Genomic DNA, 17855 nt, shown 5'->3' with positions numbered 1-17855 from the left:
GTTGCTTACGGCCAAACCACTCTGACAACGCCTGATCCCGTCTGATCTCAGAAGCTAAACAGAGTTGGGCCTGGTTAGTACTTGAGTGGGAGACTGCCTAGGAATACCAGGTACTGTAAGCATTTTATTTTGTCTTCTTGCAGAAATCTGTTTGAATTTTCCTTCTGCTCGCAAGGCAATAATTTTCCTTCTGGGCGCAAGGCAAGGCAAGGCAAGAAAAACGGCACATTTCCAGCAAACTGTTGCTCACGGCCAAACCACTCTGACAATGCCTGATCCCGTCTGATTTCAGAAGCTAAACAGAGTTTTGCCTGGTTAGTACTTGAGTGGGAGACTGCCTAGGAATACCAGGTACTGTAAGCATTTTATTTTGTCTTCTTGCAGAAATCTGTTTGAATTTTCCTTCTGCTCGCAAGGCAAGAATTTTCCTTCTGGGCGCAAGGCAAGGCAAGGCAAGGCACACATTTCCAGACTGTTGTTTACGTCCAAACCACTCTGACAATGCCTGATCCTGTCTGATCTGAGAAGCTAAACAGAGTTGGGCCTGGTTAGTACTTGAGTGTGAGACTGCCTAGGAATACCAGGTACTGTAAGCATTTTATTTTGTCTTCTTGCAGAAATCTGTTTGAATTTTCCTTCTGGTCGCAAGGCAAGAATTTTCCTTCTGATCGCAAGGCAAGAAAAACGGCACATTTCCAACAAGCTGTTGCTTACGGCCAAACCACTCTGAGAACGCCTGATCCCGTCTGATCTCAGAAGCTAAACAGAGTTGGGCCTGGTTAGTACTTGAGTGGGAGACTGCCTAGGAATACCAGGTACTGTAAGCATTTTATTTTGTCTTCTTGCAGAAATCTGTTTGAATTTTCCTTCTGCTCGCAAGGCAAGAATTTTCCTTCTGGGCGCAAGGCAAGGCAAGGCAAGGCAAGGCACACATTTCCAGACTGTTGTTTACGTCCAAACCACTCTGACAATGCCTGATCCTGTCTGATCTGAGAAGCTAAACAGAGTTGGGCCTGGTTAGTACTTGAGTGTTAGACTGCCTAGGAATACCAGGTACTGTAAGCATTTTATTTTGTCTTCTTGCAGAAATCTGTTTGAATTTTCCTTCTGGTCGCAAGGCAAGAATTTTCCTTCTGATCGCAAGGCAAGAAAAACGGCACATTTCCAACAAGCTGTTGCTTACGGCCAAACCACTCTGACAACGCCTGATCCCGTCTGATCTCAGAAGCTAAACAGAGTTGGGCCTGGTTAGTACTTGAGTGGGAGACTGCCTAGGAATACCAGGTACTGTAAGCATTTTATTTTGTCTTCTTGCAGAAATCTGTTTGAATTTTCCTTCTGCTCGCAAGGCAATAATTTTCCTTCTGGGCGCAAGGCAAGGCAAGGCAAGAAAAACGGCACATTTCCAGCAAACTGTTGCTCACGGCCAAACCACTCTGACAATGCCTGATCCCGTCTGATTTCAGAAGCTAAACAGAGTTGGGCCTGGTTAGTACTTGAGTGGGAGACTGCCTAGGAATACCAGGTACTGTAAGCATTTTATTTTGTCTTCTTGCAGAAATCTGTTTGAATTTTCCTTCTGCTCGCAAGGCAAGAATTTTCCTTCTGGGCGCAAGGCAAGGCAAGGCAAGGCAAGGCACACATTTCCAGACTGCTGTTTACGTCCAAACCACTCTGACAATGCCTGATCCTGTCTGATCTGAGAAGCTAAACAGAGTTGGGCCTGGTTAGTACTTGAGTGTGAGACTGCCTAGGAATACCAGGTACTGTAAGCATTTTATTTTGTCTTCTTGCAGAAATCTGTTTGAATTTTCCTTCTGCTCGCAAGGCAAGAATTTTCCTTCTGGGAGCAAGGCAAGGCAAGGCAAGGCAAGGCAAGGCAAGGCAAGGCACACATTTCCAGACTGTTGTTTACGTCCAAACCACTCTGACAATGCCTGATCCTGTCTGATCTGAGAAGCTAAACAGAGTTGGGCCTGGTTAGTACTTGAGTGTGAGACTGCCTAGGAATACCAGGTACTGTAAGCATTTTATTTTGTCTTCTTGCAGAAATCTGTTTGAATTTTCCTTCTGCTCGCAAGGCAAGAATTTTCCTTCTGGGAGCAAGGCAAGGCAAGGCAAGGCAAGGCAAGGCAAGGCAAGGCAAGGCAAGGCAAGGCACACATTTCCAGACTGTTGTTTACGTCCAAACCACTCTGACAATGCCTGATCCTGTCTGATCTGAGAAGCTAAACAGAGTTGGGCCTGGTTAGTACTTGAGTGTGAGACTGCCTAGGAATACCAGGTACTGTAAGCATTTTATTTTGTCTTCTTGCAGAAATCTGTTTGAATTTTCCTTCTGGTCGCAAGGCAAGAATTTTCCTTCTGATCGCAAGGCAAGAAAAACGGCACATTTCCAACAAGCTGTTGCTTACGGCCAAACCACTCTGACAACGCCTGATCCCGTCTGATCTCAGAAGCTAAACAGAGTTGGGCCTGGTTAGTACTTGAGTGTGAGACTGCCTAGGAATACCAGGTACTGTAAGCATTTTATTTTGTCTTCTTGCAGAAATCTGTTTGAATTTTCCTTCTGGTCGCAAGGCAAGAATTTTCCTTCTGATCGCAAGGCAAGAAAAACGGCACATTTCCAACAAGCTATTGCTTACGGCCAAACCACTCTGACAACGCCTGATCCCGTCTGATCTCAGAAGCTAAACAGAGTTGGGCCTGGTTAGTACTTGGGTGGGAGACTGCCTAGGAATACCAGGTACTGTAAGCATTTTATTTTGTCTTCTTGCAGAAATCTGTTTGAATTTTCCTTCTGCTCGCAAGGCAAGAATTTTCCTTCTGGGAGCAAGGCAAGGCAAGGCAAGGCAAGGCAAGGCAAGGCACACATTTCCAGACTGTTGTTTACGTCCAAACCACTCTGACAATGCCTGATCCTGTCTGATCTGAGAAGCTAAACAGAGTTGGGCCTGGTTAGTACTTGAGTGTGAGACTGCCTAGGAATACCAGGTACTGTAAGCATTTTATTTTGTCTTCTTGCAGAAATCTGTTTGAATTTTCCTTCTGGTCGCAAGGCAAGAATTTTCCTTCTGATCGCAAGGCAAGAAAAACGGCACATTTCCAACAAGCTATTGCTTACGGCCAAACCACTCTGACAACGCCTGATCCCGTCTGATCTCAGAAGCTAAACAGAGTTGGGCCTGGTTAGTACTTGAGTGGGAGACTGCCTAGGAATACCAGGTACTGTAAGCATTTTATTTTGTCTTCTTGCAGAAATCTGTTTGAATTTTCCTTCTGCTAGCAAGGCAATAATTTTCCTTCTGGGCGCAAGGCAAGGCAAGGCAAGAAAAACGGCACATTTCCAGCAAACTGTTGCTCACGGCCAAACCACTCTGACAATGCCTGATCCCGTCTGATTTCAGAAGCTAAACAGAGTTGGGCCTGGTTAGTACTTGAGTGGGAGACTGCCTAGGAATACCAGGTACTGTAAGCATTTTATTTTGTCTTCTTGCAGAAATCTGTTTGAATTTTCCTTCTGCTCGCAAGGCAAGAATTTTCCTTCTGGGCGCAAGGCAAGGCAAGGCAAGGCAAGGCAAGGCACACATTTCCAGACTGTTGTTTACGTCCAAACCACTCTGACAATGCCTGATCCTGTCTGATCTGAGAAGCTAAACAGAGTTGGGCCTGGTTAGTACTTGAGTGTGAGACTGCCTAGGAATACCAGGTACTGTAAGCATTTTATTTTGTCTTCTTGCAGAAATCTGTTTGAATTTTCCTTCTGGTCGCAAGGCAAGAATTTTCCTTCTGATCGCAAGGCAAGAAAAACGGCACATTTCCAACAAGCTGTTGCTTACGGCCAAACCACTCTGACAACGCCTGATCCCGTCTGATCTCAGAAGCTAAACAGAGTTGGGCCTGGTTAGTACTTGAGTGGGAGACTGCCTAGGAATACCAGGTACTGTAAGCATTTTATTTTGTCTTCTTGCAGAAATCTGTTTGAATTTTCCTTCTGCTCGCAAGGCAATAATTTTCCTTCTGGGTGCAAGGCAAGGCAAGGCAAGAAAAACGGCACATTTCCAGCAAACTGTTGCTCACGGCCAAACCACTCTGACAATGCCTGATCCCGTCTGATTTCAGAAGCTAAACAGAGTTGGGCCTGGTTAGTACTTGAGTGGGAGACTGCCTAGGAATACCAGGTACTGTAAGCATTTTATTTTGTCTTCTTGCAGAAATCTGTTTGAATTTTCCTTCTGCTCGCAAGGCAAGAATTTTCCTTCTGGGCGCAAGGCAAGGCAAGGCAAGGCAAGGCACACATTTCCAGACTGTTGTTTACGTCCAAACCACTCTGACAATGCCTGATCCTGTCTGATCTGAGAAGCTAAACAGAGTTGGGCCTGGTTAGTACTTGAGTGTGAGACTGCCTAGGAATACCAGGTACTGTAAGCATTTTATTTTGTCTTCTTGCAGAAATCTGTTTGAATTTTCCTTCTGGTCGCAAGGCAAGAATTTTCCTTCTGATCGCAAGGCAAGAAAAACGGCACATTTCCAACGAGCTGTTGCTTACGGCCAAACCACTCTGACAACGCCTGATCCCGTCTGATCTCAGAAGCTAAACAGAGTTGGGCCTGGTTAGTACTTGAGTGGGAGACTGCCTAGGAATACCAGGTACTGTAAGCATTTTATTTTGTCTTCTTGCAGAAATCTGTTTGAATTTTCCTTCTGCTCGCAAGGCAATAATTTTCCTTCTGGGCGCAAGGCAAGGCAAGGCAAGAAAAACGGCACATTTCCAGCAAACTGTTGCTCACGGCCAAACCACTCTGACAATGCCTGATCCCGTCTGATTTCAGAAGCTAAACAGAGTTTTGCCTGGTTAGTACTTGAGTGGGAGACTGCCTAGGAATACCAGGTACTGTAAGCATTTTATTTTGTCTTCTTGCAGAAATCTGTTTGAATTTTCCTTCTGCTCGCAAGGCAAGAATTTTCCTTCTGGGCGCAAGGCAAGGCAAGGCAAGGCACACATTTCCAGACTGTTGTTTACGTCCAAACCACTCTGACAATGCCTGATCCTGTCTGATCTGAGAAGCTAAACAGAGTTGGGCCTGGTTAGTACTTGAGTGTGAGACTGCCTAGGAATACCAGGTACTGTAAGCATTTTATTTTGTCTTCTTGCAGAAATCTGTTTGAATTTTCCTTCTGGTCGCAAGGCAAGAATTTTCCTTCTGATCGCAAGGCAAGAAAAACGGCACATTTCCAACAAGCTGTTGCTTACGGCCAAACCACTCTGAGAACGCCTGATCCCGTCTGATCTCAGAAGCTAAACAGAGTTGGGCCTGGTTAGTACTTGAGTGGGAGACTGCCTAGGAATACCAGGTACTGTAAGCATTTTATTTTGTCTTCTTGCAGAAATCTGTTTGAATTTTCCTTCTGCTCGCAAGGCAAGAATTTTCCTTCTGGGCGCAAGGCAAGGCAAGGCAAGGCAAGGCACACATTTCCAGACTGTTGTTTACGTCCAAACCACTCTGACAATGCCTGATCCTGTCTGATCTGAGAAGCTAAACAGAGTTGGGCCTGGTTAGTACTTGAGTGTGAGACTGCCTAGGAATACCAGGTACTGTAAGCATTTTATTTTGTCTTCTTGCAGAAATCTGTTTGAATTTTCCTTCTGGTCGCAAGGCAAGAATTTTCCTTCTGATCGCAAGGCAAGAAAAACGGCACATTTCCAACAAGCTATTGCTTACGGCCAAACCACTCTGACAACGCCTGATCCCGTCTGATCTCAGAAGCTAAACAGAGTTGGGCCTGGTTAGTACTTGAGTGGGAGACTGCCTAGGAATACCAGGTACTGTAAGCATTTTATTTTGTCTTCTTGCAGAAATCTGTTTGAATTTTCCTTCTGCTAGCAAGGCAATAATTTTCCTTCTGGGCGCAAGGCAAGGCAAGGCAAGAAAAACGGCACATTTCCAGCAAACTGTTGCTCACGGCCAAACCACTCTGACAATGCCTGATCCCGTCTGATTTCAGAAGCTAAACAGAGTTGGGCCTGGTTAGTACTTGAGTGGGAGACTGCCTAGGAATACCAGGTACTGTAAGCATTTTATTTTGTCTTCTTGCAGAAATCTGTTTGAATTTTCCTTCTGCTCGCAAGGCAAGAATTTTCCTTCTGGGCGCAAGGCAAGGCAAGGCAAGGCAAGGCAAGGCACACATTTCCAGACTGTTGTTTACGTCCAAACCACTCTGACAATGCCTGATCCTGTCTGATCTGAGAAGCTAAACAGAGTTGGGCCTGGTTAGTACTTGAGTGTGAGACTGCCTAGGAATACCAGGTACTGTAAGCATTTTATTTTGTCTTCTTGCAGAAATCTGTTTGAATTTTCCTTCTGGTCGCAAGGCAAGAATTTTCCTTCTGATCGCAAGGCAAGAAAAACGGCACATTTCCAACAAGCTGTTGCTTACGGCCAAACCACTCTGACAACGCCTGATCCCGTCTGATCTCAGAAGCTAAACAGAGTTGGGCCTGGTTAGTACTTGAGTGGGAGACTGCCTAGGAATACCAGGTACTGTAAGCATTTTATTTTGTCTTCTTGCAGAAATCTGTTTGAATTTTCCTTCTGCTCGCAAGGCAATAATTTTCCTTCTGGGTGCAAGGCAAGGCAAGGCAAGAAAAACGGCACATTTCCAGCAAACTGTTGCTCACGGCCAAACCACTCTGACAATGCCTGATCCCGTCTGATTTCAGAAGCTAAACAGAGTTGGGCCTGGTTAGTACTTGAGTGGGAGACTGCCTAGGAATACCAGGTACTGTAAGCATTTTATTTTGTCTTCTTGCAGAAATCTGTTTGAATTTTCCTTCTGCTCGCAAGGCAAGAATTTTCCTTCTGGGCGCAAGGCAAGGCAAGGCAAGGCAAGGCACACATTTCCAGACTGTTGTTTACGTCCAAACCACTCTGACAATGCCTGATCCTGTCTGATCTGAGAAGCTAAACAGAGTTGGGCCTGGTTAGTACTTGAGTGTGAGACTGCCTAGGAATACCAGGTACTGTAAGCATTTTATTTTGTCTTCTTGCAGAAATCTGTTTGAATTTTCCTTCTGGTCGCAAGGCAAGAATTTTCCTTCTGATCGCAAGGCAAGAAAAACGGCACATTTCCAACAAGCTGTTGCTTACGGCCAAACCACTCTGACAACGCCTGATCCCGTCTGATCTCAGAAGCTAAACAGAGTTGGGCCTGGTTAGTACTTGAGTGGGAGACTGCCTAGGAATACCAGGTACTGTAAGCATTTTATTTTGTCTTCTTGCAGAAATCTGTTTGAATTTTCCTTCTGCTCGCAAGGCAATAATTTTCCTTCTGGGCGCAAGGCAAGGCAAGGCAAGAAAAACGGCACATTTCCAGCAAACTGTTGCTCACGGCCAAACCACTCTGACAATGCCTGATCCCGTCTGATTTCAGAAGCTAAACAGAGTTGGGCCTGGTTAGTACTTGAGTGGGAGACTGCCTAGGAATACCAGGTACTGTAAGCATTTTATTTTGTCTTCTTGCAGAAATCTGTTTGAATTTTCCTTCTGCTCGCAAGGCAAGAATTTTCCTTCTGGGCGCAAGGCAAGGCAAGGCAAGGCAAGGCAAGGCAAGGCACACATTTCCAGACTGTTGTTTACGTCCAAACCACTCTGACAATGCCTGATCCTGTCTGATCTGAGAAGCTAAACAGAGTTGGGCCTGGTTAGTACTTGAGTGTGAGACTGCCTAGGAATACCAGGTACTGTAAGCATTTTATTTTGTCTTCTTGCAGAAATCTGTTTGAATTTTCCTTCTGGTCGCAAGGCAAGAATTTTCCTTCTGATCGCAAGGCAAGAAAAACGGCACATTTCCAACAAGCTGTTGCTTACGGCCAAACCACTCTGACAACGCCTGATCCCGTCTGATCTCAGAAGCTAAACAGAGTTGGGCCTGGTTAGTACTTGAGTGGGAGACTGCCTAGGAATACCAGGTACTGTAAGCATTTTATTTTGTCTTCTTGCAGAAATCTGTTTGAATTTTCCTTCTGCTCGCAAGGCAAGAATTTTCCTTCTGGGCGCAAGGCAAGGCAAGGCAAGGCAAGGCAAGGCAAGGCAAGGCAAGGCAAGGCAAGGCAAGGCAAGGCAAGGCAAGGCAAGGCAAGGCAAGGCAAGGCAAGGCAAGGCAAGGCACACATTTCCAGACTGTTGTTTACGTCCAAACCACTCTGACAATGCCTGATCCTGTCTGATCTGAGAAGCTAAACAGAGTTGGGCCTGGTTAGTACTTGAGTGTGAGACTGCCTAGGAATACCAGGTACTGTAAGCATTTTATTTTGTCTTCTTGCAGAAATCTGTTTGAATTTTCCTTCTGGTCGCAAGGCAAGAATTTTCCTTCTGATCGCAAGGCAAGAAAAACGGCACATTTCCAACAAGCTGTTGCTTACGGCCAAACCACTCTGACAACGCCTGATCCCGTCTGATCTCAGAAGCTAAACAGAGTTGGGCCTGGTTAGTACTTGAGTGGGAGACTGCCTAGGAATACCAGGTACTGTAAGCATTTTATTTTGTCTTCTTGCAGAAATCTGTTTGAATTTTCCTTCTGGTCGCAAGGCAAGAATTTTCCTTCTGATCGCAAGGCAAGAAAAACGGCACATTTCCAACAAGCTGTTGCTTACGGCCAAACCACTCTGACAACGCCTGATCCCGTCTGATCTCAGAAGCTAAACAGAGTTGGGCCTGGTTAGTACTTGAGTGGGAGACTGCCTAGGAATACCAGGTACTGTAAGCATTTTATTTTGTCTTCTTGCAGAAATCTGTTTGAATTTTCCTTCTGCTCGCAAGGCAAGAATTTTCCTTCTGGGCGCAAGGCAAGGCAAGGCAAGGCAAGGCACACATTTCCAGACTGTTGTTTACGTCCAAACCACTCTGACAATGCCTGATCCTGTCTGATCTGAGAAGCTAAACAGAGTTGGGCCTGGTTAGTACTTGAGTGTGAGACTGCCTAGGAATACCAGGTACTGTAAGCATTTTATTTTGTCTTCTTGCAGAAATCTGTTTGAATTTTCCTTCTGGTCGCAAGGCAAGAATTTTCCTTCTGATCGCAAGGCAAGAAAAACGGCACATTTCCAACAAGCTGTTGCTTACGGCCAAACCACTCTGACAACGCCTGATCCCGTCTGATCTCAGAAGCTAAACAGAGTTGGGCCTGGTTAGTATTTGAGTGGGAGACTGCCTAGGAATACCAGGTACTGTAAGCATTTTATTTTGTCTTCTTGCAGAAATCTGTTTGAATTTTCCTTCTGGTCGCAAGGCAAGAATTTTCCTTCTGATCGCAAGGCAAGAAAAACGGCACATTTCCAACAAGCTATTGCTTACGGCCAAACCACTCTGACAACGCCTGATCCCGTCTGATCTCAGAAGCTAAACAGAGTTGGGCCTGGTTAGTACTTGAGTGGGAGACTGCCTAGGAATACCAGGTACTGTAAGCATTTTATTTTGTCTTCTTGCAGAAATCTGTTTGAATTTTCCTTCTGCTAGCAAGGCAATAATTTTCCTTCTGGGCGCAAGGCAAGGCAAGGCAAGAAAAACGGCACATTTCCAGCAAACTGTTGCTCACGGCCAAACCACTCTGACAATGCCTGATCCCGTCTGATTTCAGAAGCTAAACAGAGTTGGGCCTGGTTAGTACTTGAGTGGGAGACTGCCTAGGAATACCAGGTACTGTAAGCATTTTATTTTGTCTTCTTGCAGAAATCTGTTTGAATTTTCCTTCTGCTCGCAAGGCAAGAATTTTCCTTCTGGGCGCAAGGCAAGGCAAGGCAAGGCAAGGCACACATTTCCAGACTGTTGTTTACGTCCAAACCACTCTGACAATGCCTGATCCTGTCTGATCTGAGAAGCTAAACAGAGTTGGGCCTGGTTAGTACTTGAGTGTGAGACTGCCTAGGAATACCAGGTACTGTAAGCATTTTATTTTGTCTTCTTGCAGAAATCTGTTTGAATTTTCCTTCTGGTCGCAAGGCAAGAATTTTCCTTCTGATCGCAAGGCAAGAAAAACGGCACATTTCCAACAAGCTGTTGCTTACGGCCAAACCACTCTGACAACGCCTGATCCCGTCTGATCTCAGAAGCTAAACAGAGTTGGGCCTGGTTAGTACTTGAGTGGGAGACTGCCTAGGAATACCAGGTACTGTAAGCATTTTATTTTGTCTTCTTGCAGAAATCTGTTTGAATTTTCCTTCTGCTCGCAAGGCAATAATTTTCCTTCTGGGTGCAAGGCAAGGCAAGGCAAGAAAAACGGCACATTTCCAGCAAACTGTTGCTCACGGCCAAACCACTCTGACAATGCCTGATCCCGTCTGATTTCAGAAGCTAAACAGAGTTGGGCCTGGTTAGTACTTGAGTGGGAGACTGCCTAGGAATACCAGGTACTGTAAGCATTTTATTTTGTCTTCTTGCAGAAATCTGTTTGAATTTTCCTTCTGCTCGCAAGGCAAGAATTTTCCTTCTGGGCGCAAGGCAAGGCAAGGCAAGGCAAGGCACACATTTCCAGACTGTTGTTTACGTCCAAACCACTCTGACAATGCCTGATCCTGTCTGATCTGAGAAGCTAAACAGAGTTGGGCCTGGTTAGTACTTGAGTGTGAGACTGCCTAGGAATACCAGGTACTGTAAGCATTTTATTTTGTCTTCTTGCAGAAATCTGTTTGAATTTTCCTTCTGGTCGCAAGGCAAGAATTTTCCTTCTGATCGCAAGGCAAGAAAAACGGCACATTTCCAACAAGCTGTTGCTTACGGCCAAACCACTCTGACAACGCCTGATCCCGTCTGATCTCAGAAGCTAAACAGAGTTGGGCCTTTTTAGTACTTGAGTGGGAGACTGCCTAGGAATACCAGGTACTGTAAGCATTTTATTTTGTCTTCTTGCAGAAATCTGTTTGAATTTTCCTTCTGCTCGCAAGGCAATAATTTTCCTTCTGGGCGCAAGGCAAGGCAAGGCAAGAAAAACGGCACATTTCCAGCAAACTGTTGCTCACGGCCAAACCACTCTGACAATGCCTGATCCCGTCTGATTTCAGAAGCTAAACAGAGTTGGGCCTGGTTAGTACTTGAGTGGGAGACTGCCTAGGAATACCAGGTACTGTAAGCATTTTATTTTGTCTTCTTGCAGAAATCTGTTTGAATTTTCCTTCTGCTCGCAAGGCAAGAATTTTCCTTCTGGGCGCAAGGCAAGGCAAGGCAAGGCAAGGCAAGGCACACATTTCCAGACTGTTGTTTACGTCCAAACCACTCTGACAATGCCTGATCCTGTCTGATCTGAGAAGCTAAACAGAGTTGGGCCTGGTTAGTACTTGAGTGTGAGACTGCCTAGGAATACCAGGTACTGTAAGCATTTTATTTTGTCTTCTTGCAGAAATCTGTTTGAATTTTCCTTCTGGTCGCAAGGCAAGAATTTTCCTTCTGATCGCAAGGCAAGAAAAACGGCACATTTCCAACAAGCTGTTGCTTACGGCCAAACCACTCTGACAACGCCTGATCCCGTCTGATCTCAGAAGCTAAACAGAGTTGGGCCTGGTTAGTACTTGAGTGGGAGACTGCCTAGGAATACCAGGTACTGTAAGCATTTTATTTTGTCTTCTTGCAGAAATCTGTTTGAATTTTCCTTCTGCTCGCAAGGCAAGAATTTTCCTTCTGGGCGCAAGGCAAGGCAAGGCAAGGCAAGGCAAGGCACACATTTCCAGACTGTTGTTTACGTCCAAACCACTCTGACAATGCCTGATCCTGTCTGATCTGAGAAGCTAAACAGAGTTGGGCCTGGTTAGTACTTGAGTGTGAGACTGCCTAGGAATACCAGGTACTGTAAGCATTTTATTTTGTCTTCTTGCAGAAATCTGTTTGAATTTTCCTTCTGGTCGCAAGGCAAGAATTTTCCTTCTGATCGCAAGGCAAGAAAAACGGCACATTTCCAACAAGCTGTTGCTTACGGCCAAACCACTCTGACAACGCCTGATCCCGTCTGATCTCAGAAGCTAAACAGAGTTGGGCCTGGTTAGTACTTGAGTGGGAGACTGCCTAGGAATACCAGGTACTGTAAGCATTTTATTTTGTCTTCTTGCAGAAATCTGTTTGAATTTTCCTTCTGGTCGCAAGGCAAGAATTTTCCTTCTGATCGCAAGGCAAGAAAAACGGCACATTTCCAACAAGCTGTTGCTTACGGCCAAACCACTCTGACAACGCCTGATCCCGTCTGATCTCAGAAGCTAAACAGAGTTGGGCCTGGTTAGTACTTGAGTGGGAGACTGCCTAGGAATACCAGGTACTGTAAGCATTTTATTTTGTCTTCTTGCAGAAATCTGTTTGAATTTTCCTTCTGCTCGCAAGGCAAGAATTTTCCTTCTGGGCGCAAGGCAAGGCAAGGCAAGGCAAGGCAAGGCACACATTTCCAGACTGTTGTTTACGTCCAAACCACTCTGACAATGCCTGATCCTGTCTGATCTGAGAAGCTAAACAGAGTTGGGCCTGGTTAGTACTTGAGTGTGAGACTGCCTAGGAATACCAGGTACTGTAAGCATTTTATTTTGTCTTCTTGCAGAAATCTGTTTGAATTTTCCTTCTGGTCGCAAGGCAAGAATTTTCCTTCTGATCGCAAGGCAAGAAAAACGGCACATTTCCAACAAGCTGTTGCTTACGGCCAAACCACTCTGACAACGCCTGATCCCGTCTGATCTCAGAAGCTAAACAGAGTTGGGCCTGGTTAGTACTTGAGTGGGAGACTGCCTAGGAATACCAGGTACTGTAAGCATTTTATTTTGTCTTCTTGCAGAAATCTGTTTGAATTTTCCTTCTGGTCGCAAGGCAAGAATTTTCCTTCTGATCGCAAGGCAAGAAAAACGGCACATTTCCAACAAGCTATTGCTTACGGCCAAACCACTCTGACAACGCCTGATCCCGTCTGATCTCAGAAGCTAAACAGAGTTGGGCCTGGTTAGTACTTGAGTGGGAGACTGCCTAGGAATACCAGGTACTGTAAGCATTTTATTTTGTCTTCTTGCAGAAATCTGTTTGAATTTTCCTTCTGCTAGCAAGGCAATAATTTTCCTTCTGGGCGCAAGGCAAGGCAAGGCAAGAAAAACGGCACATTTCCAGCAAACTGTTGCTCACGGCCAAACCACTCTGACAATGCCTGATCCCGTCTGATTTCAGAAGCTAAACAGAGTTGGGCCTGGTTAGTACTTGAGTGGGAGACTGCCTAGGAATACCAGGTACTGTAAGCATTTTATTTTGTCTTCTTGCAGAAATCTGTTTGAATTTTCCTTCTGCTCGCAAGGCAAGAATTTTCCTTCTGGGCGCAAGGCAAGGCAAGGCAAGGCAAGGCAAGGCAAGGCAAGGCACACATTTCCAGACTGTTGTTTACGTCCAAACCACTCTGACAATGCCTGATCCTGTCTGATCTGAGAAGCTAAACAGAGTTGGGCCTGGTTAGTACTTGAGTGTGAGACTGCCTAGGAATACCAGGTACTGTAAGCATTTTATTTTGTCTTCTTGCAGAAATCTGTTTGAATTTTCCTTCTGGTCGCAAGGCAAGAATTTTCCTTCTGATCGCAAGGCAAGAAAAACGGCACATTTCCAACAAGCTGTTGCTTACGGCCAAACCACTCTGACAACGCCTGATCCCGTCTGATCTCAGAAGCTAAACAGAGTTGGGCCTGGTTAGTACTTGAGTGGGAGACTGCCTAGGAATACCAGGTACTGTAAGCATTTTATTTTGTCTTCTTGCAGAAATCTGTTTGAATTTTCCTTCTGCTCGCAAGGCAATAATTTTCCTTCTGGGTGCAAGGCAAGGCAAGGCAAGAAAAACGGCACATTTCCAGCAAACTGTTGCTCACGGCCAAACCACTCTGACAATGCCTGATCCCGTCTGATTTCAGAAGCTAAACAGAGTTGGGCCTGGTTAGTACTTGAGTGGGAGACTGCCTAGGAATACCAGGTACTGTAAGCATTTTATTTTGTCTTCTTGCAGAAATCTGTTTGAATTTTCCTTCTGCTCGCAAGGCAAGAATTTTCCTTCTGGGCGCAAGGCAAGGCAAGGCAAGGCAAGGCACACATTTCCAGACTGTTGTTTACGTCCAAACCACTCTGACAATGCCTGATCCTGTCTGATCTGAGAAGCTAAACAGAGTTGGGCCTGGTTAGTACTTGAGTGTGAGACTGCCTAGGAATACCAGGTACTGTAAGCATTTTATTTTGTCTTCTTGCAGAAATCTGTTTGAATTTTCCTTCTGGTCGCAAGGCAAGAATTTTCCTTCTGATCGCAAGGCAAGAAAAACGGCACATTTCCAACAAGCTGTTGCTTACGGCCAAACCACTCTGACAACGCCTGATCCCGTCTGATCTCAGAAGCTAAACAGAGTTGGGCCTGGTTAGTACTTGAGTGGGAGACTGCCTAGGAATACCAGGTACTGTAAGCATTTTATTTTGTCTTCTTGCAGAAATCTGTTTGAATTTTCCTTCTGCTCGCAAGGCAATAATTTTCCTTCTGGGCGCAAGGCAAGGCAAGGCAAGAAAAACGGCACATTTCCAGCAAACTGTTGCTCACGGCCAAACCACTCTGACAATGCCTGATCCCGTCTGATTTCAGAAGCTAAACAGAGTTTTGCCTGGTTAGTACTTGAGTGGGAGACTGCCTAGGAATACCAGGTACTGTAAGCATTTTATTTTGTCTTCTTGCAGAAATCTGTTTGAATTTTCCTTCTGCTCGCAAGGCAAGAATTTTCCTTCTGGGCGCAAGGCAAGGCAAGGCAAGGCACACATTTCCAGACTGTTGTTTACGTCCAAACCACTCTGACAATGCCTGATCCTGTCTGATCTGAGAAGCTAAACAGAGTTGGGCCTGGTTAGTACTTGAGTGTGAGACTGCCTAGGAATACCAGGTACTGTAAGCATTTTATTTTGTCTTCTTGCAGAAATCTGTTTGAATTTTCCTTCTGGTCGCAAGGCAAGAATTTTCCTTCTGATCGCAAGGCAAGAAAAACGGCACATTTCCAACAAGCTGTTGCTTACGGCCAAACCACTCTGAGAACGCCTGATCCCGTCTGATCTCAGAAGCTAAACAGAGTTGGGCCTGGTTAGTACTTGAGTGGGAGACTGCCTAGGAATACCAGGTACTGTAAGCATTTTATTTTGTCTTCTTGCAGAAATCTGTTTGAATTTTCCTTCTGCTCGCAAGGCAAGAATTTTCCTTCTGGGAGCAAGGCAAGGCAAGGCAAGGCAAGGCAAGGCAAGGCACACATTTCCAGACTGTTGTTTACGTCCAAACCACTCTGACAATGCCTGATCCTGTCTGATCTGAGAAGCTAAACAGAGTTGGGCCTGGTTAGTACTTGAGTGTGAGACTGCCTAGGAATACCAGGTACTGTAAGCATTTTATTTTGTCTTCTTGCAGAAATCTGTTTGAATTTTCCTTCTGGTCGCAAGGCAAGAATTTTCCTTCTGATCGCAAGGCAAGAAAAACGGCACATTTCCAACAAGCTGTTGCTTACGGCCAAACCACTCTGACAACGCCTGATCCCGTCTGATCTCAGAAGCTAAACAGAGTTGGGCCTGGTTAGTACTTGAGTGTGAGACTGCCTAGGAATACCAGGTACTGTAAGCATTTTATTTTGTCTTCTTGCAGAAATCTGTTTGAATTTTCCTTCTGCTAGCAAGGCAATAATTTTCCTTCTGGGCGCAAGGCAAGGCAAGGCAAGAAAAACGGCACATTTCCAGCAAACTGTTGCTCGCGGCCAAACCACTCTGACAATGCCTGATCCCGTCTGATTTCAGAAGCTAAACAGAGTTGGGCCTGGTTAGTACTTGAGTGGGAGACTGCCTAGGAATACCAGGTACTGTAAGCATTTTATTTTGTCTTCTTGCAGAAATCTGTTTGAATTTTCCTTCTGCTCGCAAGGCAAGAATTTTCCTTCTGGGCGCAAGGCAAGGCAAGGCAAGGCAAGGCACACATTTCCAGACTGTTGTTTACGTCCAAACCACTCTGACAATGCCTGATCCTGTCTGATCTGAGAAGCTAAACAGAGTTGGGCCTGGTTAGTACTTGAGTGTGAGACTGCCTAGGAATACCAGGTACTGTAAGCATTTTATTTTGTCTTCTTGCAGAAATCTGTTTGAATTTTCCTTCTGGTCGCAAGGCAAGAATTTTCCTTCTGATCGCAAGGCAAGAAAAACGGCACATTTCCAACAAGCTGTTGCTTACGGCCAAACCACTCTGACAACGCCTGATCCCGTCTGATCTCAGAAGCTAAACAGAGTTGGGCCTGGTTAGTACTTGAGTGGGAGACTGCCTAGGAATACCAGGTACTGTAAGCATTTTATTTTGTCTTCTTGCAGAAATCTGTTTGAATTTTCCTTCTGCTCGCAAGGCAATAATTTTCCTTCTGGGTGCAAGGCAAGGCAAGGCAAGAAAAACGGCACATTTCCAGCAAACTGTTGCTCACGGCCAAACCACTCTGACAATGCCTGATCCCGTCTGATTTCAGAAGCTAAACAGAGTTGGGCCTGGTTAGTACTTGAGTGGGAGACTGCCTAGGAATACCAGGTACTGTAAGCATTTTATTTTGTCTTCTTGCAGAAATCTGTTTGAATTTTCCTTCTGCTCGCAAGGCAAGAATTTTCCTTCTGGGCGCAAGGCAAGGCAAGGCAAGGCAAGGCACACATTTCCAGACTGTTGTTTACGTCCAAACCACTCTGACAATGCCTGATCCTGTCTGATCTGAGAAGCTAAACAGAGTTGGGCCTGGTTAGTACTTGAGTGTGAGACTGCCTAGGAATACCAGGTACTGTAAGCATTTTATTTTGTCTTCTTGCAGAAATCTGTTTGAATTTTCCTTCTGGTCGCAAGGCAAGAATTTTCCTTCTGATCGCAAGGCAAGAAAAACGGCACATTTCCAACAAGCTGTTGCTTACGGCCAAACCACTCTGACAACGCCTGATCCCGTCTGATCTCAGAAGCTAAACAGAGTTGGGCCTGGTTAGTACTTGAGTGGGAGACTGCCTAGGAATACCAGGTACTGTAAGCATTTTATTTTGTCTTCTTGCAGAAATCTGTTTGAATTTTCCTTCTGCTCGCAAGGCAATAATTTTCCTTCTGGGCGCAAGGCAAGGCAAGGCAAGAAAAACGGCACATTTCCAGCAAACTGTTGCTCACGGCCAAACCACTCTGACAATGCCTGATCCCGTCTGATTTCAGAAGCTAAACAGAGTTTTGCCTGGTTAGTACTTGAGTGGGAGACTGCCTAGGAATACCAGGTACTGTAAGCATTTTATTTTGTCTTCTTGCAGAAATCTGTTTGAATTTTCCTTCTGCTCGCAAGGCAAGAATTTTCCTTCTGGGCGCAAGGCAAGGCAAGGCAAGGCACACATTTCCAGACTGTTGTTTACGTCCAAACCACTCTGACAATGCCTGATCCTGTCTGATCTGAGAAGCTAAACAGAGTTGGGCCTGGTTAGTACTTGAGTGTGAGACTGCCTAGGAATACCAGGTACTGTAAGCATTTTATTTTGTCTTCTTGCAGAAATCTGTTTGAATTTTCCTTCTGGTCGCAAGGCAAGAATTTTCCTTCTGATCGCAAGGCAAGAAAAACGGCACATTTCCAACAAGCTGTTGCTTACGGCCAAACCACTCTGAGAACGCCTGATCCCGTCTGATCTCAGAAGCTAAACAGAGTTGGGCCTGGTTAGTACTTGAGTGGGAGACTGCCTAGGAATACCAGGTACTGTAAGCATTTTATTTTGTCTTCTTGCAGAAATCTGTTTGAATTTTCCTTCTGCTCGCAAGGCAAGAATTTTCCTTCTGGGCGCAAGGCAAGGCAAGGCAAGGCAAGG

At 45.3% G+C, this 17855-nt stretch overlaps 28 non-coding genes and 46 pseudogenes across 28 annotated transcripts; all 74 read left to right on the top strand.

Annotated features, from left to right (window-relative positions):
- Positions 1–3: 3 nt before the first annotated feature.
- On the top strand, positions 4–122 carry LOC132879385 (5S ribosomal RNA). Its single transcript, XR_009653822.1, has one exon. It is a non-coding gene; the product is annotated as a 5S ribosomal RNA (ribosomal RNA).
- A 122-nt stretch (positions 123–244) lies between these two features.
- Positions 245–363, top strand: LOC132880001 (5S ribosomal RNA; annotated as a pseudogene).
- Positions 364–477: 114 nt separating this feature from the next.
- On the top strand, positions 478–596 carry LOC132880425 (5S ribosomal RNA; annotated as a pseudogene).
- Positions 597–708: 112 nt separating this feature from the next.
- On the top strand, positions 709–827 carry LOC132876760 (5S ribosomal RNA). Its single transcript, XR_009652465.1, has one exon. It is a non-coding gene; the product is annotated as a 5S ribosomal RNA (ribosomal RNA).
- A 350-nt stretch (positions 828–1177) lies between these two features.
- LOC132879374 (5S ribosomal RNA) lies at positions 1178–1296 on the top strand. The gene has a single exon (XR_009653821.1). It is a non-coding gene; the product is annotated as a 5S ribosomal RNA (ribosomal RNA).
- Positions 1297–1418: 122 nt separating this feature from the next.
- Positions 1419–1537, top strand: LOC132879140 (5S ribosomal RNA; annotated as a pseudogene).
- A 119-nt stretch (positions 1538–1656) lies between these two features.
- Positions 1657–1775, top strand: LOC132880424 (5S ribosomal RNA; annotated as a pseudogene).
- A 134-nt stretch (positions 1776–1909) lies between these two features.
- LOC132880422 (5S ribosomal RNA) lies at positions 1910–2028 on the top strand (annotated as a pseudogene).
- Positions 2029–2177: 149 nt separating this feature from the next.
- LOC132880421 (5S ribosomal RNA) lies at positions 2178–2296 on the top strand (annotated as a pseudogene).
- A 112-nt stretch (positions 2297–2408) lies between these two features.
- LOC132878186 (5S ribosomal RNA) lies at positions 2409–2527 on the top strand (annotated as a pseudogene).
- A 112-nt stretch (positions 2528–2639) lies between these two features.
- Positions 2640–2758, top strand: LOC132876267 (5S ribosomal RNA). The gene has a single exon (XR_009651992.1). It is a non-coding gene; the product is annotated as a 5S ribosomal RNA (ribosomal RNA).
- A 129-nt stretch (positions 2759–2887) lies between these two features.
- On the top strand, positions 2888–3006 carry LOC132880420 (5S ribosomal RNA; annotated as a pseudogene).
- A 112-nt stretch (positions 3007–3118) lies between these two features.
- LOC132879362 (5S ribosomal RNA) lies at positions 3119–3237 on the top strand. Its single transcript, XR_009653820.1, has one exon. It is a non-coding gene; the product is annotated as a 5S ribosomal RNA (ribosomal RNA).
- A 122-nt stretch (positions 3238–3359) lies between these two features.
- LOC132879139 (5S ribosomal RNA) lies at positions 3360–3478 on the top strand (annotated as a pseudogene).
- A 124-nt stretch (positions 3479–3602) lies between these two features.
- Positions 3603–3721, top strand: LOC132880419 (5S ribosomal RNA; annotated as a pseudogene).
- Positions 3722–3833: 112 nt separating this feature from the next.
- On the top strand, positions 3834–3952 carry LOC132879350 (5S ribosomal RNA). The gene has a single exon (XR_009653819.1). It is a non-coding gene; the product is annotated as a 5S ribosomal RNA (ribosomal RNA).
- Positions 3953–4074: 122 nt separating this feature from the next.
- LOC132879138 (5S ribosomal RNA) lies at positions 4075–4193 on the top strand (annotated as a pseudogene).
- A 119-nt stretch (positions 4194–4312) lies between these two features.
- LOC132880418 (5S ribosomal RNA) lies at positions 4313–4431 on the top strand (annotated as a pseudogene).
- Positions 4432–4543: 112 nt separating this feature from the next.
- Positions 4544–4662, top strand: LOC132879338 (5S ribosomal RNA). Its single transcript, XR_009653818.1, has one exon. It is a non-coding gene; the product is annotated as a 5S ribosomal RNA (ribosomal RNA).
- Positions 4663–4784: 122 nt separating this feature from the next.
- On the top strand, positions 4785–4903 carry LOC132880000 (5S ribosomal RNA; annotated as a pseudogene).
- Positions 4904–5017: 114 nt separating this feature from the next.
- On the top strand, positions 5018–5136 carry LOC132880417 (5S ribosomal RNA; annotated as a pseudogene).
- Positions 5137–5248: 112 nt separating this feature from the next.
- Positions 5249–5367, top strand: LOC132876758 (5S ribosomal RNA). The gene has a single exon (XR_009652463.1). It is a non-coding gene; the product is annotated as a 5S ribosomal RNA (ribosomal RNA).
- Positions 5368–5486: 119 nt separating this feature from the next.
- On the top strand, positions 5487–5605 carry LOC132880416 (5S ribosomal RNA; annotated as a pseudogene).
- Positions 5606–5717: 112 nt separating this feature from the next.
- On the top strand, positions 5718–5836 carry LOC132879327 (5S ribosomal RNA). The gene has a single exon (XR_009653817.1). It is a non-coding gene; the product is annotated as a 5S ribosomal RNA (ribosomal RNA).
- A 122-nt stretch (positions 5837–5958) lies between these two features.
- Positions 5959–6077, top strand: LOC132879136 (5S ribosomal RNA; annotated as a pseudogene).
- A 124-nt stretch (positions 6078–6201) lies between these two features.
- On the top strand, positions 6202–6320 carry LOC132880415 (5S ribosomal RNA; annotated as a pseudogene).
- A 112-nt stretch (positions 6321–6432) lies between these two features.
- LOC132879315 (5S ribosomal RNA) lies at positions 6433–6551 on the top strand. Its single transcript, XR_009653816.1, has one exon. It is a non-coding gene; the product is annotated as a 5S ribosomal RNA (ribosomal RNA).
- Positions 6552–6673: 122 nt separating this feature from the next.
- LOC132879134 (5S ribosomal RNA) lies at positions 6674–6792 on the top strand (annotated as a pseudogene).
- A 119-nt stretch (positions 6793–6911) lies between these two features.
- Positions 6912–7030, top strand: LOC132880414 (5S ribosomal RNA; annotated as a pseudogene).
- A 112-nt stretch (positions 7031–7142) lies between these two features.
- Positions 7143–7261, top strand: LOC132879302 (5S ribosomal RNA). Its single transcript, XR_009653814.1, has one exon. It is a non-coding gene; the product is annotated as a 5S ribosomal RNA (ribosomal RNA).
- Positions 7262–7383: 122 nt separating this feature from the next.
- On the top strand, positions 7384–7502 carry LOC132879133 (5S ribosomal RNA; annotated as a pseudogene).
- Positions 7503–7631: 129 nt separating this feature from the next.
- Positions 7632–7750, top strand: LOC132880413 (5S ribosomal RNA; annotated as a pseudogene).
- Positions 7751–7862: 112 nt separating this feature from the next.
- On the top strand, positions 7863–7981 carry LOC132879289 (5S ribosomal RNA). Its single transcript, XR_009653813.1, has one exon. It is a non-coding gene; the product is annotated as a 5S ribosomal RNA (ribosomal RNA).
- A 204-nt stretch (positions 7982–8185) lies between these two features.
- On the top strand, positions 8186–8304 carry LOC132880410 (5S ribosomal RNA; annotated as a pseudogene).
- Positions 8305–8416: 112 nt separating this feature from the next.
- Positions 8417–8535, top strand: LOC132879278 (5S ribosomal RNA). The gene has a single exon (XR_009653812.1). It is a non-coding gene; the product is annotated as a 5S ribosomal RNA (ribosomal RNA).
- A 112-nt stretch (positions 8536–8647) lies between these two features.
- Positions 8648–8766, top strand: LOC132879266 (5S ribosomal RNA). The gene has a single exon (XR_009653811.1). It is a non-coding gene; the product is annotated as a 5S ribosomal RNA (ribosomal RNA).
- Positions 8767–8885: 119 nt separating this feature from the next.
- On the top strand, positions 8886–9004 carry LOC132880409 (5S ribosomal RNA; annotated as a pseudogene).
- A 112-nt stretch (positions 9005–9116) lies between these two features.
- Positions 9117–9235, top strand: LOC132877949 (5S ribosomal RNA). Its single transcript, XR_009653607.1, has one exon. It is a non-coding gene; the product is annotated as a 5S ribosomal RNA (ribosomal RNA).
- Positions 9236–9347: 112 nt separating this feature from the next.
- On the top strand, positions 9348–9466 carry LOC132879254 (5S ribosomal RNA). The gene has a single exon (XR_009653810.1). It is a non-coding gene; the product is annotated as a 5S ribosomal RNA (ribosomal RNA).
- A 122-nt stretch (positions 9467–9588) lies between these two features.
- Positions 9589–9707, top strand: LOC132879132 (5S ribosomal RNA; annotated as a pseudogene).
- Positions 9708–9826: 119 nt separating this feature from the next.
- LOC132880408 (5S ribosomal RNA) lies at positions 9827–9945 on the top strand (annotated as a pseudogene).
- Positions 9946–10057: 112 nt separating this feature from the next.
- LOC132879242 (5S ribosomal RNA) lies at positions 10058–10176 on the top strand. The gene has a single exon (XR_009653809.1). It is a non-coding gene; the product is annotated as a 5S ribosomal RNA (ribosomal RNA).
- A 122-nt stretch (positions 10177–10298) lies between these two features.
- On the top strand, positions 10299–10417 carry LOC132879130 (5S ribosomal RNA; annotated as a pseudogene).
- Positions 10418–10536: 119 nt separating this feature from the next.
- On the top strand, positions 10537–10655 carry LOC132880407 (5S ribosomal RNA; annotated as a pseudogene).
- Positions 10656–10767: 112 nt separating this feature from the next.
- LOC132878659 (5S ribosomal RNA) lies at positions 10768–10886 on the top strand (annotated as a pseudogene).
- A 122-nt stretch (positions 10887–11008) lies between these two features.
- On the top strand, positions 11009–11127 carry LOC132879129 (5S ribosomal RNA; annotated as a pseudogene).
- A 124-nt stretch (positions 11128–11251) lies between these two features.
- Positions 11252–11370, top strand: LOC132880406 (5S ribosomal RNA; annotated as a pseudogene).
- A 112-nt stretch (positions 11371–11482) lies between these two features.
- On the top strand, positions 11483–11601 carry LOC132879231 (5S ribosomal RNA). The gene has a single exon (XR_009653808.1). It is a non-coding gene; the product is annotated as a 5S ribosomal RNA (ribosomal RNA).
- Positions 11602–11725: 124 nt separating this feature from the next.
- Positions 11726–11844, top strand: LOC132880405 (5S ribosomal RNA; annotated as a pseudogene).
- A 112-nt stretch (positions 11845–11956) lies between these two features.
- LOC132879219 (5S ribosomal RNA) lies at positions 11957–12075 on the top strand. The gene has a single exon (XR_009653807.1). It is a non-coding gene; the product is annotated as a 5S ribosomal RNA (ribosomal RNA).
- Positions 12076–12187: 112 nt separating this feature from the next.
- LOC132879207 (5S ribosomal RNA) lies at positions 12188–12306 on the top strand. The gene has a single exon (XR_009653806.1). It is a non-coding gene; the product is annotated as a 5S ribosomal RNA (ribosomal RNA).
- A 124-nt stretch (positions 12307–12430) lies between these two features.
- On the top strand, positions 12431–12549 carry LOC132880404 (5S ribosomal RNA; annotated as a pseudogene).
- A 112-nt stretch (positions 12550–12661) lies between these two features.
- Positions 12662–12780, top strand: LOC132879195 (5S ribosomal RNA). The gene has a single exon (XR_009653805.1). It is a non-coding gene; the product is annotated as a 5S ribosomal RNA (ribosomal RNA).
- A 112-nt stretch (positions 12781–12892) lies between these two features.
- Positions 12893–13011, top strand: LOC132879183 (5S ribosomal RNA). Its single transcript, XR_009653803.1, has one exon. It is a non-coding gene; the product is annotated as a 5S ribosomal RNA (ribosomal RNA).
- Positions 13012–13133: 122 nt separating this feature from the next.
- LOC132879128 (5S ribosomal RNA) lies at positions 13134–13252 on the top strand (annotated as a pseudogene).
- A 134-nt stretch (positions 13253–13386) lies between these two features.
- LOC132880403 (5S ribosomal RNA) lies at positions 13387–13505 on the top strand (annotated as a pseudogene).
- A 112-nt stretch (positions 13506–13617) lies between these two features.
- LOC132879171 (5S ribosomal RNA) lies at positions 13618–13736 on the top strand. Its single transcript, XR_009653802.1, has one exon. It is a non-coding gene; the product is annotated as a 5S ribosomal RNA (ribosomal RNA).
- A 122-nt stretch (positions 13737–13858) lies between these two features.
- LOC132879127 (5S ribosomal RNA) lies at positions 13859–13977 on the top strand (annotated as a pseudogene).
- Positions 13978–14096: 119 nt separating this feature from the next.
- Positions 14097–14215, top strand: LOC132880402 (5S ribosomal RNA; annotated as a pseudogene).
- A 112-nt stretch (positions 14216–14327) lies between these two features.
- Positions 14328–14446, top strand: LOC132879159 (5S ribosomal RNA). The gene has a single exon (XR_009653801.1). It is a non-coding gene; the product is annotated as a 5S ribosomal RNA (ribosomal RNA).
- Positions 14447–14568: 122 nt separating this feature from the next.
- On the top strand, positions 14569–14687 carry LOC132879999 (5S ribosomal RNA; annotated as a pseudogene).
- Positions 14688–14801: 114 nt separating this feature from the next.
- On the top strand, positions 14802–14920 carry LOC132880401 (5S ribosomal RNA; annotated as a pseudogene).
- A 112-nt stretch (positions 14921–15032) lies between these two features.
- Positions 15033–15151, top strand: LOC132876757 (5S ribosomal RNA). Its single transcript, XR_009652462.1, has one exon. It is a non-coding gene; the product is annotated as a 5S ribosomal RNA (ribosomal RNA).
- A 129-nt stretch (positions 15152–15280) lies between these two features.
- On the top strand, positions 15281–15399 carry LOC132880399 (5S ribosomal RNA; annotated as a pseudogene).
- A 112-nt stretch (positions 15400–15511) lies between these two features.
- On the top strand, positions 15512–15630 carry LOC132878185 (5S ribosomal RNA; annotated as a pseudogene).
- Positions 15631–15752: 122 nt separating this feature from the next.
- On the top strand, positions 15753–15871 carry LOC132879570 (5S ribosomal RNA; annotated as a pseudogene).
- A 119-nt stretch (positions 15872–15990) lies between these two features.
- LOC132880398 (5S ribosomal RNA) lies at positions 15991–16109 on the top strand (annotated as a pseudogene).
- Positions 16110–16221: 112 nt separating this feature from the next.
- Positions 16222–16340, top strand: LOC132879147 (5S ribosomal RNA). Its single transcript, XR_009653800.1, has one exon. It is a non-coding gene; the product is annotated as a 5S ribosomal RNA (ribosomal RNA).
- Positions 16341–16462: 122 nt separating this feature from the next.
- On the top strand, positions 16463–16581 carry LOC132879126 (5S ribosomal RNA; annotated as a pseudogene).
- A 119-nt stretch (positions 16582–16700) lies between these two features.
- On the top strand, positions 16701–16819 carry LOC132880397 (5S ribosomal RNA; annotated as a pseudogene).
- A 112-nt stretch (positions 16820–16931) lies between these two features.
- Positions 16932–17050, top strand: LOC132879135 (5S ribosomal RNA). Its single transcript, XR_009653799.1, has one exon. It is a non-coding gene; the product is annotated as a 5S ribosomal RNA (ribosomal RNA).
- Positions 17051–17172: 122 nt separating this feature from the next.
- Positions 17173–17291, top strand: LOC132879998 (5S ribosomal RNA; annotated as a pseudogene).
- A 114-nt stretch (positions 17292–17405) lies between these two features.
- LOC132880396 (5S ribosomal RNA) lies at positions 17406–17524 on the top strand (annotated as a pseudogene).
- A 112-nt stretch (positions 17525–17636) lies between these two features.
- On the top strand, positions 17637–17755 carry LOC132876756 (5S ribosomal RNA). The gene has a single exon (XR_009652461.1). It is a non-coding gene; the product is annotated as a 5S ribosomal RNA (ribosomal RNA).
- The last annotated feature ends 100 nt before the right edge of the window (positions 17756–17855 follow it).

Source organism: Neoarius graeffei (genome assembly GCF_027579695.1).
Source record: "Neoarius graeffei isolate fNeoGra1 chromosome 18 unlocalized genomic scaffold, fNeoGra1.pri SUPER_18_unloc_1, whole genome shotgun sequence".
NCBI classification, from domain to species: domain Eukaryota; kingdom Metazoa; phylum Chordata; class Actinopteri; order Siluriformes; family Ariidae; genus Neoarius; species Neoarius graeffei.
The sequence above is the reverse complement of the archived record's forward strand: the minus strand, read 5'-3'. Positions and strand labels throughout refer to the sequence as shown.